This window comes from Malaclemys terrapin, chromosome 6 (assembly GCF_027887155.1).
Source record: "Malaclemys terrapin pileata isolate rMalTer1 chromosome 6, rMalTer1.hap1, whole genome shotgun sequence".
Lineage (NCBI taxonomy): Eukaryota > Metazoa > Chordata > Testudines > Emydidae > Malaclemys > Malaclemys terrapin.
The window spans coordinates 637,434-655,704 of NC_071510.1; the positions used below are offsets into that span (position 1 = coordinate 637,434).

Here is an 18,271-nt window from a genome sequence, read left to right on the forward strand (position 1 = left end):
ACCTCGGCTCAGAGGAATGTTCCCTCACTGCAACTTCCTCCTGCACAGCCTTCACATCACGCAGGAGCCTCAGCACTTCACTTCACTCAGGCAAGAGATCTGCTGGTGTCACCTATCCTGCAGTCACCCCTGCTGAATGCCGGTTTCTCTTCGATGGCAGAGTCAGGGTTTGAACAGTCTTCCTCCAGTGAGGAGGAAACTGGACCACAGGGGGGGGTTTCTCCGGATCAACCCTCCCATCCCCAGACCCCAGTCAGAGGTTTTAGGAAAATTACCTCAGCCTATTCTCAGGATCCTGCCCCCTGGGGGGTGAACCCCTGGATGGCACCACCTATGCCCTACCCACCACCATGGCAATATTGGGCACCATGGGCATCGTACCCTCGAGAACACACGCGTTACGCCACCTCAACCAGGCGCAACACCTGCCTAGCACCACCACCTGACGAACCTGACGATGACACCAGGCAGCACCGTCACACTTGCAGGATCAATCAAGTCCTGCTCCTATTCCAGTAGAGCCGGAAGTAACGCCTGAAGAAGCCTTACTTCCCCTTCCTCCAACACCGTCGGATGACTACGCAAAATTCCAAGATCTCTTTAAAAGAGTTACCAGTGACTTGAGAATTAACTTGGAGGAAGTCCCTGAACAACAGCATGAGTTAACTGACATCCTACAGCCCTCTTCTTCCTCTAGGGTCGCATTACCAATCAACGTAGCCCTTTTAGAACCTGCTAAGTCCATCTGGTAGACTCCAGCTACATGCCTACTGACCTGTAAGCAAGCGGACCGGAAGTACTTCATCCCTTCTAAGGGCTCTGAATTCCTTTTTACCCATCCGGCACCAAACTCGTTAGTAGTAGATGCAGCGAACCAAAGGGCCAAACAACAGTATTCCCGCTCCACCCCAGCCAACAAGGAAAGTAAACGCTTGGACCTCTTTGGTCGTAAAGTATATGCATCCTCGATGCTGCAATTTCGTATAGCTAATTATACTGCAGTTCTTGCAAAATATGACCACAGAAACTATAATAAGTTCATGGACTTTATTGACGACATCCCAGAACAGAAAAAACAACAATTCACAGCTCTGGTTTCCAAGGGACAAATCATATCACATACCGCTCTTCAAGCGGCCCTTGATGTAGCCAACACTGCAGCAAGATCGACCGCCACAGCAGTGGTCATACGCCGAGGTTCATGGCTCTCCTCCTCTTTCTTTCCTCGAGAGGTTCAGAGCACCATTGAAGATCTTCCCTTTGATGGTGAAAAACTTTTTGCTTCTGCCATGAACGACGTGCTTCACTCAATGAAGGACTCAAGGGCAACCCTCCAGTCCTTAGGTCTCCAGACACCTACGACCAGAAGACGGCAATATAGATACCAACCTTACCAACGTCCACGCTACCCCGCATTTACACAACACTCCCATAGATCACAACAATGCCAGAGACCAAGATTCCAGCGTCGTCATCCCAATTCTGCGGGGGCGCCTCAACTCCCTCCAACTAATAGGCAGATTTGAAGCTTTGGTTGAGGGTTTAGAAAACAGCGTTCCCACTTCAGCCAGCACACATATCTTTGCACACTGCCTACGACCAATCTCCCACCAATGGCAAAACATTACCTCCGACAAGTTGGTTATAGAGGTGGTTACAATTGGATACGCCATCCCCTTCCTCTCCTTGACTCCCACCCACTCACCTTCCCCATCCCTCTTCAGGGACCCCTCTCACGAGCGACTACTCCTCCAAGAAGTGCAACATCTCCTTCAACTGGGGGCAATAGAAATTGTGCCAGAACGACACAAAGGGAAGGGTTTTTACTCCCATTATTTCTTAACAGAAAAGAAAAATGGGGGATGGCGACCAATCCTCAACCTCAGGAGGCTCAACAAATTTGTCAAAAAGTAAAAGTTCAAGATGGTTACTCTCACCACCATAATCCCAACGCTGGAGCAGGGCGATTGGTTTTCAGCCCTCGACCTACAGGACACCTATTTTCATGTGACTATATCCCCGGCCCACAGACGCTTCCTACGTTTTACTCTTGGCTCAACACATTTTCAATACAGGGTTCTTCCCTTCAGACTGTACACGGCCCTCCGTGTCTTTTCCAAGATCCTAGCCGTAGTCACTGCCTACCTCAGAAAACAAGGGGTCGTAATATTTCCTTACCTCGACGATTACCTCCTCAAAGCCTCAACGTTCGACGAAACTCTCCGATCCACGCGGCTTACAGTCGATTGTTTCCTATCTCTAGGCCTGCAAATAAACAAAGGCAAATCCACATTATGCCCCACCCAACATCTGGAGTTCATAGGGGCATACCTTGACTCCCGGACAGGATTGGCATCTCTTCCACCCGACCGCTTCAACTCCATAAGCCGACTGGCCACAAAAATTCGCAACTGTCCCCAGGTGACTGCCTGAGACGGTCCACAAATACTAGGTCACATGGCCTTGTGCACTTTTGTCATCTGAAATGCACGCCTCTACATGACATGTTTCCAAGAGTGGTTGGCCACGGTTTACAGACTGAATGTGCACTCTCTAAACAAGACTTTTTCCGTACCTTTCGAGTCAAAGATTCTCTACTGTGGTGGACAGTTCACTCCAACCTCTGCTCTGGAGTCCCCTTTCTTCAGGAGGCTTCATCCCTCATACTGACTACCGATGCATCTCTGACAGACTGGGGTGCACACATCTCACCACACAGTCCAGGGGCTATGGTCTTCAACCAAGACCTCTCTGCACATAAATGTCCTAGAACTTCGAGCCATTCGCAATGCGTGCCGTCACTTTCTTCCACTAATCAGGAATCACCATGTACGCATAATGACAGACAACATTGCATGCATGTTCTATGTAAACAGGCAGGGAGGAGCTCGATCCCACTCGCTTTGCACAGAGGCTATGAAGCTCTGGAATTGGTGCATTGCGAACAACATCCAGGTATCAGCTGCCTATCTTCCCGGAGTGAGGAACACCACAGTGGACGAACTAAGCAGACGCTTTCCATGGGATCACGAATGGGAGATAGACGAGAAAACCATTCACAACCTATTCCGCATTTGGCTTCACCTCAAAGCCTGGTTCCTATATGGTTCTCCCAAAGCGAACTAGATTGCTCTGAACAAGTTCAAAGAGTGCTCCTACATAGCAGAACACAATCTACTCGCACCACCTATCTACGAAAGTGGAACCGATTCACACATTGGTGTTCAGCTAAACAACTTTGTCCCACCTCGGTATCTCTCTCACTCATACTTGATTATCTATTGGACCTTAAGCGATCCGGCCTTTCTTTCAGCTCCATCAGAGTCCATTTAGCTCCTATTACAACTTATCATGACAAAATTGATGATACTTCTGTTTTTGCTTACCCAATCACCAAACATTTCCTCAAGGGACTCCAAGCCCTATACCCAGACATTAAACCACCTACCACCCTGTGGGACCTTCATTTAGTACTATCTTGCCTAACTCAACAATCATTTGAACCCCTAGCCACGTGCTCCCTTTTACACCTTTCGATGAAAACAGCATTTTTAGTGGCAATTACCTCCGCCAGACGGGCAGGAGAAATAGCAGCTCTTATGGCAGACCCACCATATATGCTATTTTTCAAAGACAAGGTTACCCTCAGATTACACCCCAAATTTCTTCCTAAGGTGCATTTGTCATTCCACATTAATAAGCTGATACACCTACCAACCTTTTTTCCGAAACCACATGCGAACTCGTTCAAAGCTACAATGCATATATCAGATGTACGCAGGGCCTTGTCCTTCTATTTGGATAGAACCAAACCTTTTAGAAACTCTTCTAGACTTTTTGTCTCCATTGTGGAGCGTTCCAAAGGTTCTCCTATTTCTACTCGGAGACTTTCAAACTGGATTTCTCAGTGCATCCAGTTGTGCTATCAAATGAAGAAGGTTGCATTTCCAGACGGCATCAGAATGCACTCCACTAGATCTCTGGCTGCCTCTGTAGCATTCTTACGCAAAGTTCCCCTGGCTGATATCTGTAAAGCAGCCACTTGGTCCTCTGAACACACATTTGTTAAACATTATGCCCTTACTCAAGGCCCCCTTTCTGACATACGTTTGGGCAGGGCCGTACTATCTACGGCATTCCTATCAGACCCAAAGTCCCTACCTCCTTGAGACACACTGCTTTTAAGTCACCTGGAGTGGAGCACCCACAGGGACATCTCTCTCTCTCGAAGAGGTTACTCACCCTGTGCAGTAACCGACGTTCTTCGAGATGAGTGTCCCTGTGGGTGCTCCACTACCCACCCTCCTCCCCTCTACTTCGGAGTTGGGGTAGCCTCCGTCGTAGAGAAGGAACTGTGGAGACTGGCCATGCATGCATACTGTTAAGCTAGACTCACAGCGGGGGGCAGCCTCTGCGCATGTGTGGCCAGTATGAGTACTGCTGCAAAAATCTCCGAGCAAGGGCGCAGGGATGCACCAGCACCTGGAGTGGAGCACCCACAGGGACACTCATCTCGAAGAACATCAGTTACTGCACAGGGTGAGTAACCTCCTCTTTCTGGTGGACAGCAGGAAGACTGGCATCCTCAAAGACAGTTGGTAGTTCCAACTAAGTATCGGGTAAAGCCCACGATCATCCTAGTGGCCATGCTGGGGTGAACAGGACCAAAGACCGTTTGGGGAAGTCATTCCACTGGGAGGGAATGGGCAAGGACATTTCTACTTATGTCCAGTCTTGTGAGGTGTGCCAAAAAGTGGGAAAACCCCAAGACCAGGTCAAAGCACCTCTCCAGCCACTCCCCATAATCGAGGTCCCATTTCAGCGAGTACCTCTCTAGTCACTCGATTACAGACCTCAAAGTCGCAATACTCCAACAAAAAAACTTCAAAAACAGACTCCAACGAGTAACCGCAGAACTGGAATTAATTTGCAAACTGGACACCATTAAATTAGGCTTGAATTAAGACTGGAAGAGGATGGGTCATTACACAATGTAAAACCTATTTCCCCATGCTAATTTTTTCCCCTACTGTTACTCACACCTTCTTGTCAACTGTTGGAAATGGGCCATCCAGATTATCACTACAAAGGTTTTTTCCCCCCTCCTGCTGATAATAGCCCACCTTAACTGATTACCCTCATTACAGTTGGTATGGCAACACCCATTTTTTCATGTCCTCTGTGTGTATATATATCTTCCTACTGTATTTTCCACTGCATGTATCCGATGAAGTGGGTTTTAGCCACGAAAGCTTATACTCAAATAAATGTTAGTCTCTAAGGTGCCACAAGTACTTCTGTTCTTTTTGCTGATACAGGCTGACACGGCTGCTACTCTGAAACCAGTCTAATCATTCTCTTGGATAGAAGCTGTATCATCCTGATAATGTAGCAATGTTGATTCTGAGTCTAATCAAGCGGTGGTTTAGCAGTGCTGTTTTCAGAAGTCAGAGTCCAGATCGACTCCTAGGCTCAACGTCCAAACATGCCGATATGCGAGTCACTTTATTTCATTTCAGCCAGGATAGACGGGGGGGGAGAGGCATGACAAGTGTTTTGGCCCCCCTCTTCTAGGGTCTCCCTAAAGAGCTAAGCAGGCAACCCTGCATAGGGCTGTTTGGAGGCCTTGGCAGCTGCCTCAAGCTCCAGATGCCCTGACAAAATCCTGCGCCCCTCACATCCTGACCGTCACTGCGTACGCCTGGACAGCAGTATGGGATGTGCCTCGGGTCACTAGCAACGTCCCCCAAGGAGTCTCTACGTGTGGATTTGACTCTCTAACAATGGCTAGAATGACCAGCATGCCCCCTGCTAGTGGCAAGCCATAGTTTGAAAGTGAATCTACTTGTTTAAACGGGGAAACAGTTATCATTGTTACGGATCAGGTTAGTCTTGGTTGAAATAATTGCTTAGTTCTAAGTGACCACGTGTAATAATCAGGCTGTACGTGACAGAACACAGCCTGCTCCACTGCAGCACTGCCACGCTTCTGCCATCTGCTGGGGTGGCACAAAGCCACGCTAAAGCCTGATCCTGCAAACGCACCCCAGTGAATGTTCCTTAGCTCAGGAACCCCCTGAATTCTCTGAGGCCCTGAGACCCCGCTGTGACGTTGCACTCTATATGATTTTATGAAAATATGCTGATGAGTGTGAATATAATGTAATGTGACAAAGTTCCTCCTCTACCTTGGTGGGCCCTGCACTTATTGGCCGATTTGCTTGCTTCACAGATTCACCCTGTGGGTCAGGAAACAGTCCAGAGACCTTCCACTCTGGTAGAAACTATAGTCCAGGTCAATTCCTCCTGTGTTTGATCAGGAGTTGGGAGATATGAGGGGAACCCGGGCCCGCCCTCTACTCTGAGTTCCAGCCCAGGGCCCTGTGGACTGCAGCTGTCTATAGTGCCTCCTGGTACAGTTGCACTACACCTACAACTCCCTGGGCTACTTCCCCATGGCCTCCTCCCAACACCTTTTTTGTCCTCACCACTGGACCTTCCTCCTGATGTCTGGTAATGCTTGTACTTCTCAGTCCTCCAGCAGTACGCCTACTCACTCTCAGCTTCTTGCACATCTCTTGCTCCCAGTTCCTCACACACACTTCCTCTTCTCTGGCTCCCCCTGGCTCGACTGGAGTGAGCCCTTTTATAGTATCAGAGGCTCACTTAACTGCCTCACCTGACTCTTAGCAGGTTAATCGGAGTCAGGTGGTCTATTAGCCTGGAGCAGCCCCTGCTCTGGTCACTCAGGGAACAGAAAACTACTTATCCAGTGGCCAGAATATCTCCCTTCTGCTACTCTGCTGTTCCCAACTGGCCTGGGTCTATCACAGTAACTAAAATATGCTTCATGCGAAAGGTCTCTTGTAAGGTATCATTACAAAGTTTAGAATCTACTGAGTGTGGTCATCCTATTTGTATGAATGTATCATTCTTGTATCTGAAAATAGAAATATAAATCTAAGGCCTATTGTAATTATGCAAAGTGTTGGCCATTAATGTTGATTTGGGTTCTTGATAGCTCCCATTAACCAGGACAATTGACTGTAGATGGCTCTGTTTACTTGTAAGTCTTCCTGTATACCTGTGTGCTGGCAAGTGGGTAATGAAGTCTTACACTGACATGTGATCATGTCACCTGAACTAGAATCCATCTTTAACCTGGTGCTTTTCCATTGAGAAGGAGGGGGTGGGAACCCAGAGAGGGACAAAGGATTCCCGCCTTGTGCAAAAGATATATAAATGGGTGGAACAGAACAAAAGGAACAGCCATCAAGATGAATCCCCTAACTACCACCTGAGCTGGAACAAGGACTGTACCAGGGGTAAAGGATTGTGCCCAGACTAGGAAGGTGTCCAGTCTGTGACAGAAGCTTATTGAAACATCTCTGAGGGTGAGACTTTATCTGTATTCGGTTTTCTTACTGTATTAGGCTTAGACTTGCATGTTTTATTTTATTTTGCTTGGTAATTCACTTTGTTCTGTCTGTTATTACTTGGAACCACTTAAATCCTACTTTCTGTATTTAATAAAATCACTTTTTACTTATTAATTAACCCAGCATATGTATTAATACTTGGGGGAGCAAACAGCTGTGCATATCTCTCTATCAGTGTTATAGAGGGTGAACAATTTATGAGTTTACCCTGTATAAGCTTTATACAGGGTAAAATGGATTTATTTGGGGGTTAGACCCCATTGGGAGTTGGGCATCTGAGTGTTAAAGACAGGAACACTTCTTAAGTTGCTTTCAGTTAAGTCTGCAGCTTTGGGGCAAGTAATTCAGACCCTGGGTCTGTGTTGGAGCAGACTGGTGTGTCTGGCTCTACAAAACAGGGTGCTGGGGTCCCAAGCTGGCAGGGAAAGCAGGGGCAGAAGTAGGCTTAGCACACCAGTTGGTAGCCCTAAGGGGGTTTCCGTGATCCAACCCGTCACACCCGCCCTTTGGTGGTGGACTCCGGTACCACCACTGCTGCCATTTGGGACAGGAGCCTGGCCCATATGTCTCTCAGCTGACAGCAGCAAACTTGGGCCTGTTAATGCACCCAGGTGTTCCCGCCACAGACTGGCACTGCAGGGTTGTTGCAGTGAACACCCTTCTCCAGTGCCCTGTGCCCCGTCAGCCTGCTGCTGTCTTCTGGGGCACAAGAAAAAATGGAACCATGTGGGGAGTTATTTTTATTACTAGGGGAAATCTGGCAATTACCGTGCAAAGCCTCCAGGCCCAGAGTGCTCCGATGGGCAGGGCACAGCTGGCTCGTTAGCAAGACCAGCAGTTTGCTTTTTCCTGGAGCACCACAGGCAGCAAGCCACAAATTCCATTTACATAGTCACACCTGCAACGCTGCAAGTCAGGAGTGCTGCGGGGGGATGGGATGGGTAACAATGTGGGGAAGGGGTTGGAGTGGGGGGCTGTAGTTGGGCATTGGAGGGGTGGGCAGGTAGGATTGGGTTTGAGAAGTGGGGGATTGGAGTGTGGGATTAGGGATGGTGGCAGTGGAGGGTGGGAATGGAGGCTGGGGGAAAGGACTGGGGCAGTGGGGGTTGGAAGTTGGAAGTAATAGTAGGGTTTGGGGTGGAGAAGATAAATGGTGGGATTAGGGGATGGGGAGGGTGATGAGGGTGCTGGAGAGAGTGTTTACGGTCCAGGGAGGTGAACTGGGGTGGGCGGGTTGGAAATTTGGATTAGGGATGCGGTAAAGGAGGGTGGGGTTAGGGTTGGGAATGGGGACTGTGGGCATTGGGCAGTCGGAAGGTGGGATGAGAGTTTTGGGAAGGGGATTAGAGCAGGGGGATGGAGGGGACGATTTAGGGGCTCAGGAAGGGGATGTGAGACAGTGGGGTGGGAATAGGGTCTGGGGAGGGAGACTGGAGGGTGGCATTTGAGATTGAGGATTGGAGATGTGAGGAATTTGAGGGGGATTAGGGTCTATAGAAGCAGGGCTGGCTCTAACTTTTTTGCTGCCCCAAACAGCAAAAAAAAGCACCGCCCCTCAAGCCCCCCCGCAGAGCGCCGTGCCCCCCCGCCGCGCCCCGCGCCACCCCCCCGCCGAGCGCCGCGCCGCCGGAGCCCCCCCCCGCCGAGCGCCGCGCCGCCGGAGCCCCCCGCCGCTGAGCGCTGCCGGAAACCCCCCCGCGCCACGCCCCGCGCTGCCCCTCCGCCGCGCCGAGCGCCGCCGGAACGCCGAGCCCCGTGCTGCCCCCCCTGCCGAGCGCCGGGCCGCCAGAGCCCACCCCCTGCCGAGCACCGCTGGAACCCCCCCCCCAGAGCCGCGCCCGCGCCATCTCCCCCGCCGAGCACCATGCCACCAGAGCGTCCCCCCCGGCGGAATGCCACGCCGTGCTCCCCCCGCTGCCCCTTACCAGGTGCCGCCCTAAGCATGTGCTTGGGTGCCTGGAGCCGGCCCTGTATAGAAGGGAATAATGGGCGGTGGGGGTTTAGTAGGTGGGATACGGGGTCTGGATTGGATGCTGGGTGTTGGGGGATAGGAAGGCTGGATTAGGATAGGTGAGGGGGATGGAGTAGTGCGATTAGGTTGGGGGAAGGAGATTAGAAGCAGTGGGGGTTTTGAGGGTGGGACGAAGGTTGCAAAGGGATTTGGGGTGGCAGGGGGCTGGAGAGTGGCATGAGGGGCTGGGGGATTTGGCATAGTATGGTGGCTGTAGTGTGGGATTATTGTCTGGGGTGGGGATTAGGGGCTGTGGGATGGGGCAGTGGGGTTGCGGGCGAGAGTAGGGTATGGAGAGGGGAACTGGGTAGTTGGGGGGTTGGAAGTTGGTATTCGGGTGAGGGGTAGTAGATGAGATTAGGGCCTGGGGAGGGGGACTACAGCCAATGGGGCGGGGTTGGGGAGGGGGTGGAAGGTAGATTGGGGCGGGTGGGGGGGGGGATTAGGTCTCGGGTGGGAGTGGAAGGTAGATTGGGGCGGGTGGGGGGATTAGGGTTGGGGTGGAGGGGGAAGGGCGGCATTGGGGCTGGGGCGGTTTGGGGGCTTGTTCTCCCCACGCCCCCCGGGGTCCCTGTAACGCAGCCGTGGCCAGCGCCCGGCGCCCCCGCGTGGGTTCGCTGCGCTCCCGGAGCCCGGCCCCCCGCTTGAGTGGCAGCCGCGGGAGGCTGCGGCGCGCCCCGGTTCGGAGCCGCCTCCCCGGCAGGACGCGGCGCAGGTCAGCGGATTTCGCAGCCTCCGGCAGGACGCGGCCGCCGCAGCCCGTGCGCCCCTGGCCCTGCGCCCTCGCCGTGCGCCCCTGGCCCTGCGCCCCGAGCCCGGTAAGCGCCGCGCCCGCGGGTCCCGGCCCCCAGCGCGCCCCGCGCCCCCCGCCCGGCGCCCCGCAGCCCCAGCCCATATCTGGGCAAAATATTCGGCTGTCACCAAGCGGGACCGAGCGGCAGCGCAGTGGCTCTATAAATAGCGCCCGGCTGGCGCTGCTAGCGAGGCGTCGCTGCAGGGCCGGGCCGGGCCGGGCCGGGCACGGGGCACAGGGGCTGGAAGCCGAGGAGCTGCCCGGGAACCACAAGCGGGGTCAGGGTCCTGCCCTTCCCGCCCACCTGTCAGGGCTGGGCGGACCTGGGGGGTGTCCCGCTTTGCCAGGGGCGCGGGGACTGTAAGTGATGGGCCCCTGGGCAGTGCCAGACTGGAGCCCATGGCTGGGTCATCGATCCCAGTCCCATGCCTCCCCCAGATGCTTGAAAGGGGAGTAGGAGACTCCGTGCAGTTCTGGGCTAGCCTGGCCCAGGGAGAAGCTCCTCCGAGCCCCAAAGCAGGCGGTTAGAGCCTTTAACAAGCTCTGGTTATTGGTTTAACTTTTACCACTGAACTTTACCAGCAAGTGCTCAACGCTGTTCTGAACCCTGCTGAGCTCACGCCCCGCCCGACCGTTTATTTTCTATTTGTTTCACTTGGTATAACACGTTGGATCCTCAGCCCTGGCAAATGCCCTAAAGAATGAGCCTGACAACAATTTAATGAGGCACAAGTTAAATTATACCCGCACTTCCAGAGAACCTGATAGCCACAGTGAAGAGGGACTTTCATGAACATTAGCATCGGTTCCAAATATCCATGAAACACACAGATCCCCAGCTCTGCCCTTCTTGTGCATGAGGTGCCTAGTTTATTTGTTCCGTTATTTCTGTAAAGTGCAGCTGTTCCCTGGACTTAATCTTTGCCGTTGATAAAATCGTCACTCCCAATTTTGATTCAGGGCTTGCTGCCTGTGGATAGTGTGATGTAGAATCCTATTCACATGACACATCCATTTTCTGCTTACAACTCTTCCACAGAACTTACCCAGGAATAGTATTTGGATCTACTTGATCAAAAAAATCAATCTGTTAAGATGATGTAATTTGCGAGCCTGTCCTTGTACTTTTGGTCATTGTCAGTGGTGTTTTGTTAGTAAATGGCTTGCAGAAAGAGGACTCTCCTTCATGTTTAGTGTGTTGAAAGTATTTATAAGTGTAGAGCACTTAGTGTAGATTGATGCCACTTCCCCTCCCACATCTTTGGGAATGTTAGGAGCCAGGTCCTAACACCCCACAAAGTAGTGCATTGTGATTTATTACCCATTATTTCTTGAGCACTTGTTTTGATCTGTGTCACAGTATTCATATCAAAGGCAGTCTGAAATAATTTTTCAAGTAAGGTGTCATGAATCACTGTGTTGCAATCACCCTATTCTCTGCTTCTGCTAAATTTGTAATTCCTTCCCCAAAAGCAATTCTTTGTGATTTATCCTTTGTAAATCCATTGCTGGTTTATTGTCCATGATTTCATTCTCTTCCAAGCACTTGCAGATTTTGTAACTCAACCTGTATTTCATTATTATAGTTTGAATTAATGATTTAGCTTAATTAAATATTATAGGCCAGTTTTTCTACTCATTACACCAGTTTTCTGTGGGTGCAATTCCCGTTATTTCATGGAGCTATGCTGGTATGGAACCAGTGTAACAGAATGGAGAATCGGGCCCTGTACTTAATTACTTTACAAGCTATTTTAGTACAAAGAATTTTAATTTTAGCTCTGCAGTTCACCTGTAATTAGAATGTGTGCTGCTGCAATGCCATAATCCGTGTTACTTTTCAGCTAAGATCAGACATAGCAGCAGGTGTTTAAGGACCCCAGTAATTAATCTCTGAGGTGCATTCGCTTCACCAGTTTCTATCTATACACATGTATCTTATATACATATATTCCATTTTAATGAAATGTGTTCCAGTGGAATGTGCCAGTTTGACAGCCCCTCTCTTAATCCAGAGAACAGGCATGGCCATTCAGCATTAATGTGCTGGGCCAGATCCTCATCTGCTGTAGTGCCACTGAAGTCGACTAGCTTGGAGCAACACCAAGTTACACCAGCTGAGGATCTGCCTCTTTACCTTTGCAGTTCACCCTATGGTGCAGTTCTAGTCTGAAAAGTGACATCACCTTAATGTGTAAACTTGGGCCTGTGTATATTCAGATTCCTGTACACTTATGTTCCTGGCTAACAAAAGTTTTTATCCCTGTAACCCTTCTGCCAAGTGGTGTTGGCAGCAAGAAGAGCCAGGTTCAATAACTGGGGGGGCTTAGCATTACAGAACAGAACCATCTCGAGCCCCCTCCCAGAAATCTGGGAAAACTAAACACCACCTCTGGGTGCTTCTAAAGCTACATCTACTCTAGAGGATGGGGTTCTGGTTCCCAGGTGGAACAGACATACTCTACTCCTGGGGGAATTCTACACCAACAAATTAAAAATTCTGCACACAATATCTTAAAATTCTGCAAAATTCTGAATATTTGTCAAAATCACACAATATAAGCACAATATAAGTTTCAATTATTTTGGCAATTTATTTCAAAATATCTGTCAACAAGTATGTCTGCAACAATACAGACAACAAAAAAAGATTCAGGAAGTGATTTTGATTAATATATTCCTTACTAGGCATATTAATACAGAACTCTGAATAATAACTGCAGCACCTCTCCAGCAGAATGCATTTTCTATGGGGGAGAAAAAATCTGCGGGGGACATGAATTCTGCATGTGTGTAGCGGCGCAGAATTCCCCCAGAAGTAATACTCGTGCTAGGTCTCATTGAGCAGCAAGGTCTACAGCAGGGGTCGGCAACCTTTCAGAAACGGTGTGTCGAGTCTTTCATTTATTCACTCTAATTTAAGGTTTCGTGTGCCGGTAATACATTTAAACGTTTTTTAGAAGGTCTCTCTCTGTCTATATTATATAACTAAACTATTGTTGTATGTAAAGTAAACAAGGTTTTCAAAATGTTTAAGAAGCTTCATTTAAAATTAAATTAAAATGCTGACCTTACGGCACCAGCCCGCTCAGTCCGCTGCCGGCCTGGGGTTCCATTCACCTAGGCCGGCAGCAGGCGCTGAGTGGGACCGGCAGCTGGGACCCCGTCTGGCAAGGGGCCAGCAGCCAGAACCCCAGACTGGCAGCAGGCTGAGCGGGGCCGGAAGCCGGGACCCCAGACCGGCAGTGGGCTGAGCGGCTCAGCCCGCTGCCAGTCTGGGGTCCCAGCCCTGCCCACATAGAGTGGGTACCTACCTTCTCCCTGTTTTAGCCCATTCTCTTCCTCTCTTTCTGTACTGAGCTGAGGGTGGGAGTGCACTGAGCACAGGGCTGGGGGTGAAGGAGCAGGTTGGGGTGTAGGGTCTGGTGTCTGACGCTCGGGGGAGGAATGCTGGGAGCGAGGATTCTGGATTCCTAGGTTTCCAGCTGGGCTCTAGTTGTTCGGGGGGAGCAGACGGAGACTAGGGCTCCGGACTCCTAGGTTCTGCCCTCAGTGCCGGAGGGGAGCGGGGTCCAGTGACCTGGGTGGTGAAAGAGGCACGACCCAGCTGTTCCCAGAGTCCAGCAGGCAGTGAGCCGCAGCCCCCGGGCTCGGGTTCGGGCTGTGGGACGCGGCCTGCCCCAATACAGAGACACCAGCCCCTTCCCGGAGCCCAGGAGTCCCAACTCCCACCCCGCTCCCTGCCCTGCCCTAGTACAGAGCCGAGCTCATCCCAGCACCAGGGCTCCAACCTGCCTGAGTCCAGGGAGCGGGGCCAGCCATGCTCATGGCGGGCGGGCGCACGGTGCAGCTGGGACCCAAGACCCTTCCCTTACAGGCGTCGTGGGCGCTGCGACTCCTGTGGGACTGGGTCATTCTTCTTACCCCCGCCGGTGGTGCCGCTTCCTGGACACACTAACCCGGAAACACAACCTCCCGCTGGAGTGACAGAGGTCAGCAAAGCATGTGCAAATGCCGGCGGGAGGGGCGGAGAAGAGTGGGCTGGGACGGATTTTTAATGGCATGCTGCTGCCTGCTGGGGTCCCGGCCGCCGGCCCCGCTCAGCCGGAAACAGGGTGAGCGGGGCCAGTGGTCGGGACTACGGCAGGCAGCAGCGTGCCATTAAAAATTGGCTCACGTGCCATCTTTGGCACGCGTGCCATAGGTTGCCTGGTCTACAGCATGGGCTAGCTGCCCCAAGTACAAACCCACCTGAATCTGATGCTTATGAACTCTGGGCAACTAGCCCATGCCACTGCTGCCTGTGCTACCATGGCTACACTACTGTTGTTGGCACACTAGCTCAGCTGAGAGCTAGCATGAGTGTATCTATGCGAGCTGGGAATCGCATCCTTAGTTTGCAGTGTAGATAGTGTAACTGTAGATTAAGAGGCAATACTGCCCCTTCACAGCACTGAGTCGTGTATAACAAGTGAGAACTTTTAGTAAGAGGAGAGGGAACACCTCAGGCCGCCTCAGTTCGCCTTATGGTAAGGCCAGCCCAGCACAACAGTGACCCAAAGTACCTCCTGCTTAGTGACTAAGGTTCCAGTTAGGATGACCCCTCTAAATTAAGGCACAATAAATAAATTAAAATAGGCATATTAAGTATAGGTCTGCTGCCCTTTCCTCATACAATAATGATAACATCATTTCATTACCCCTGCATGAAAGACTTAAGTGAATTTTAACCCCAAACAGCCAAATTGATCACTTTGGCAAAGCATGTGTGCAAATACGATCTGCTCCTGAGGTCTCTTCCCCCAGTTCCTCAATGGAAGGCAGGGGAGAGCTCAGTCAGACCTCTGCTCACACTCCTGTTAGAAGAGCAGATGAGCTGAGACACTTCTGGGGAGCTGGATTCTGTTCTACCCAATGCATCGTACAAGAGGAAAGGAAAGTACAACGTGAGTCAGTAGGAGCCCTTGGTTTGCATGCAGGGCTGGCAGTTAGGAAATTAACAATGGATCTAGAATAGCTAGCCTGCCTCTTTGGTTTCTTACCAGTCTTGGAGCCCAGTCCATCTGCAGCGTTCCCGTGGCATTCAGTGGGAGTTTCAAAGGGGCAGCAATGTCAGGATTGGTCTGACAACCTGACGGGGAATTTACTACAGTGAGAGTCACTCTCCCCATCTGAGCAAGGAGAAACCATAGAAATGTGAGCCCCCGAGGCTTTCCCCAACTCCAGCCATTGGATCTCCTGGGGGTGTAATGTTTGCTACGTTTTCATCGAGACTGCCGAAAAGGCAGCCACAAGTGTGCCAAGAACCCAGAGCACCGACACACAAGAACTTCCAAGAACTACTTTGCAAAGCAAAATGTACTCTGGGGCCTACCTGCTGAGCTAGCCGTTATCAAAATACAACCCGGGCACCTTCCCAAGGTAGCTATGATGCAATTAGCTCAGCCTGGGTGCAGATCAAACAAAATCTCTCTTCCTGAGCAGCCTTCTCCATCCCCACTGCCTCTGTGCTTGCCATATTTACACTCACCCGTGGGATCAGTTGGTTTTTGTAATTGGCGGGAGCTGAACTAGGAAGGTGCACAAAGACGGGCAGCAGCAGTGAGTGAATCAACAGCATAAATAAATAGGGGCAGAAGATGTGTGTCCACTCTTGAAATGTAAGGGATCAGACTCTGTCCTGACTTCCACCCTGTGTAATCCCATGAGCTCCTATATGGTCACACAAGGAAGCTTGGATAGGGCAGAATTTAGCTCTCTATTCTGCAAAGGATGCGTTATTTAGTGGTATTTTTGCAGTGAGTCTCTCTGTAGCTTTGTCTCAGCCTCCTGTGTGTTAGAGGCAGAAGTTTGGACTTAAATTATAATAATATATGGAGATATACCTATCTCATAGAGCTGGCAGGGACCCTGAGAGGTCATCGAGTCCAGCCCCCTGCTTTCACTAGCAGGACCAAGGACTGATTTTTGCCCTGTATTCCTAAGTGGTCCCCTCAAGGATTGAGCTCTCAGCCCTGGCTTTAGCAGGCCAATGCTCAAACCACTGAGCTATCCCTCCCCCGCTTTGCTGGAGCAGAGAAGGGGTGTTTGGCACAGTCGCGAGGGTCCATATTTCTCACTTGTTAAAAAGGTACTTTCCTTTCTGACTAAGAGAACGAAATCAACCAGAAAACAAATCAGCGCACACATGTCAGAAAGCAGCCCCGTAAAAGGACGGGTCTTAGATATTTATTCTTGCTCTCCAGACCAAAGACTTGACACTTGGTAATAGTAAAAAATATTCACATCTCAGTAAGCATGCTTCATTTAAAGCTAGTTCCTGAAATTAACTGCTCCACAGCCCGAGTGGGGAGCATGGTCTAGGGCACTGCTCATGGGACGAGGAGACAGAGAGCATAATTCTCCAGGGCCCTGCTCCTTGTATCATTGTTAACACCTACGCAACGTGCATGTAAATGGTCCCGGATCAGAATGGCTGCATTTTACACCCATCAGCACAGGTGTAAGTGACAACACGAGATGCAAGGCAGGAAAGAAACATGATCAGAGAAACCTATTTCTGAATGCTTACACCAGTGTAAACTCTCTAGATTTCCTCCTGATTCAAACCAGTGCCAATGAGCTCAAGCAAGGATCCTCCTGAGTTCTAGATCTGCCACTGCCACTGATTTGCTGTAAGTCCTTGGGCAAGTCGCCTGGGCCCAAATTTTCAGAAGGATTCACTAAGAACCTGATCCAATGTCTGCTGGAGTCAATGGGTGTCTTTCCCTGCCTATGTCTCCAGTGGGTAATGGATCAGCCCCTAATTCTGGGCACTTCTGCTTGAGACACCGAGGTCCTGGTGTTCCCAAAATGTGGAGTGCTCACAACTCTAACAGAAGTCACTGGGATCTGTGAGAGATCAGGCTTCCTGGGATCCATGATCTAAGGGTCCAAAATTAGAACATTTAAGGCCCTAATCTCTCTGTCTCTTCAGTGTAACCCCCTGCCCCCTCAGTTTGTGCCTTAGATATAACCTGCCCCAGCTCATGCAATTAACACTACATGTAGTCACAGAATGTTTGGTTATCATTAACTTATAATGATTGGGCACCTACTGTGATTCCAGTGTATCTCTTGTTTATCTCGCAAATCATACTACGGGCCAAAGAAAAAGCAAAAATGTTTGCCACAGCTGCAAAGAGGGTGATTTATGTGAAGTTTATATAATTTAAAAATAATGGTTCTGATTTATGACTCAGCTTTTACTTCACTCCTGCAAAGGGATCATATAAACCAAAACACTGCACACGCCCATGAGGAATGGTCCTAGAGCTAGGGCAATCCAGAGCAAGCCTTGCACAACCCACTAGTGAAATTTAAAAACAAGGCTGAATTTAGAACGTAGAGCATTTTGCTGCACTTCTCTCTGAAAGTTGGCAGCTTGTCCTGTCATCATCGATGCTTTTACTTATAAGGACTTAATCAACTGGTGTCACATTAGGGAAAAAGCTCCCTTGTTTGCGTCTCCATCTGTAAACCTGGGAGATCTTTTCCTATAGATTTTTGGCTTTTGTCAGGCAAGCATTTATTTGTATCCCTATATTTCCAATCTGGAGTTGTAGATCACACTGCTCTGATCTGTTTACCCGTTGCTTTAGTATGTAATCAGTGATTGCCATGGCTCTGGCAATAATAGTATCTAGCAGTTACCTAGCTCATCTCATCAGCACATTGCAAAATGCTTTACAAAGGTCAGAATCTTTATCCCCATTTTACAGACGGGGAAACTGAGGCATAGGGTGATCATGACAGCTCTCATTTGTCCTATGGATATCTGTGCTTCTCCTGGTTCATGTCATCTTCTTTATCACAGCAAACACTGAAATCTGCATGACAGCTCAGGTTGACAATAAGATTTATCAGAGGGACAGTTGTATGAGTACTCGATCTAGGCTAAGATCAGTCGTGATTGATCAATTACACAGGAACAGAAAGAAGCCTGCCAAGATGAGGTGTTTACAGTCTCAAGATCACAACTCTTTGTTT

General features: G+C 50.1%; 1 protein-coding gene and 1 long non-coding RNA gene across 5 annotated transcripts in view; one reads left to right on the plus strand and one right to left on the minus strand.

The window, feature by feature from the left end:
* Window positions 1-1,033: 1,033 nt before the first annotated feature.
* On the minus strand, window positions 1,034-9,841 carry LOC128839073 (uncharacterized). Of its 2 annotated transcripts, none has more exons than XR_008445366.1 (3): window positions 9,365-9,841; window positions 2,179-2,265; window positions 1,034-1,356 (listed from the first exon to the last, which is right to left on the minus strand). It is a non-coding gene; the product is annotated as an uncharacterized LOC128839073 (long non-coding RNA). The 2 variants fall into 2 exon arrangements; XR_008445367.1 differs by lacking the exon at window positions 9,365-9,841 and adding an exon at window positions 8,208-8,976.
* A 338-nt stretch (window positions 9,842-10,179) lies between these two features.
* TMOD1 (tropomodulin 1) overlaps window positions 10,180-18,271 on the plus strand; it is a 105,236-nt gene continuing 97,144 nt past the window's right edge. For all 3 annotated transcript variants that reach the window (XM_054031747.1, XM_054031746.1, XM_054031748.1), the window contains exon 1: window positions 10,180-10,268. The gene's annotated coding sequence lies outside the window, so the exon portion shown is untranslated. The remainder of the gene's footprint in view (window positions 10,269-18,271) is intronic.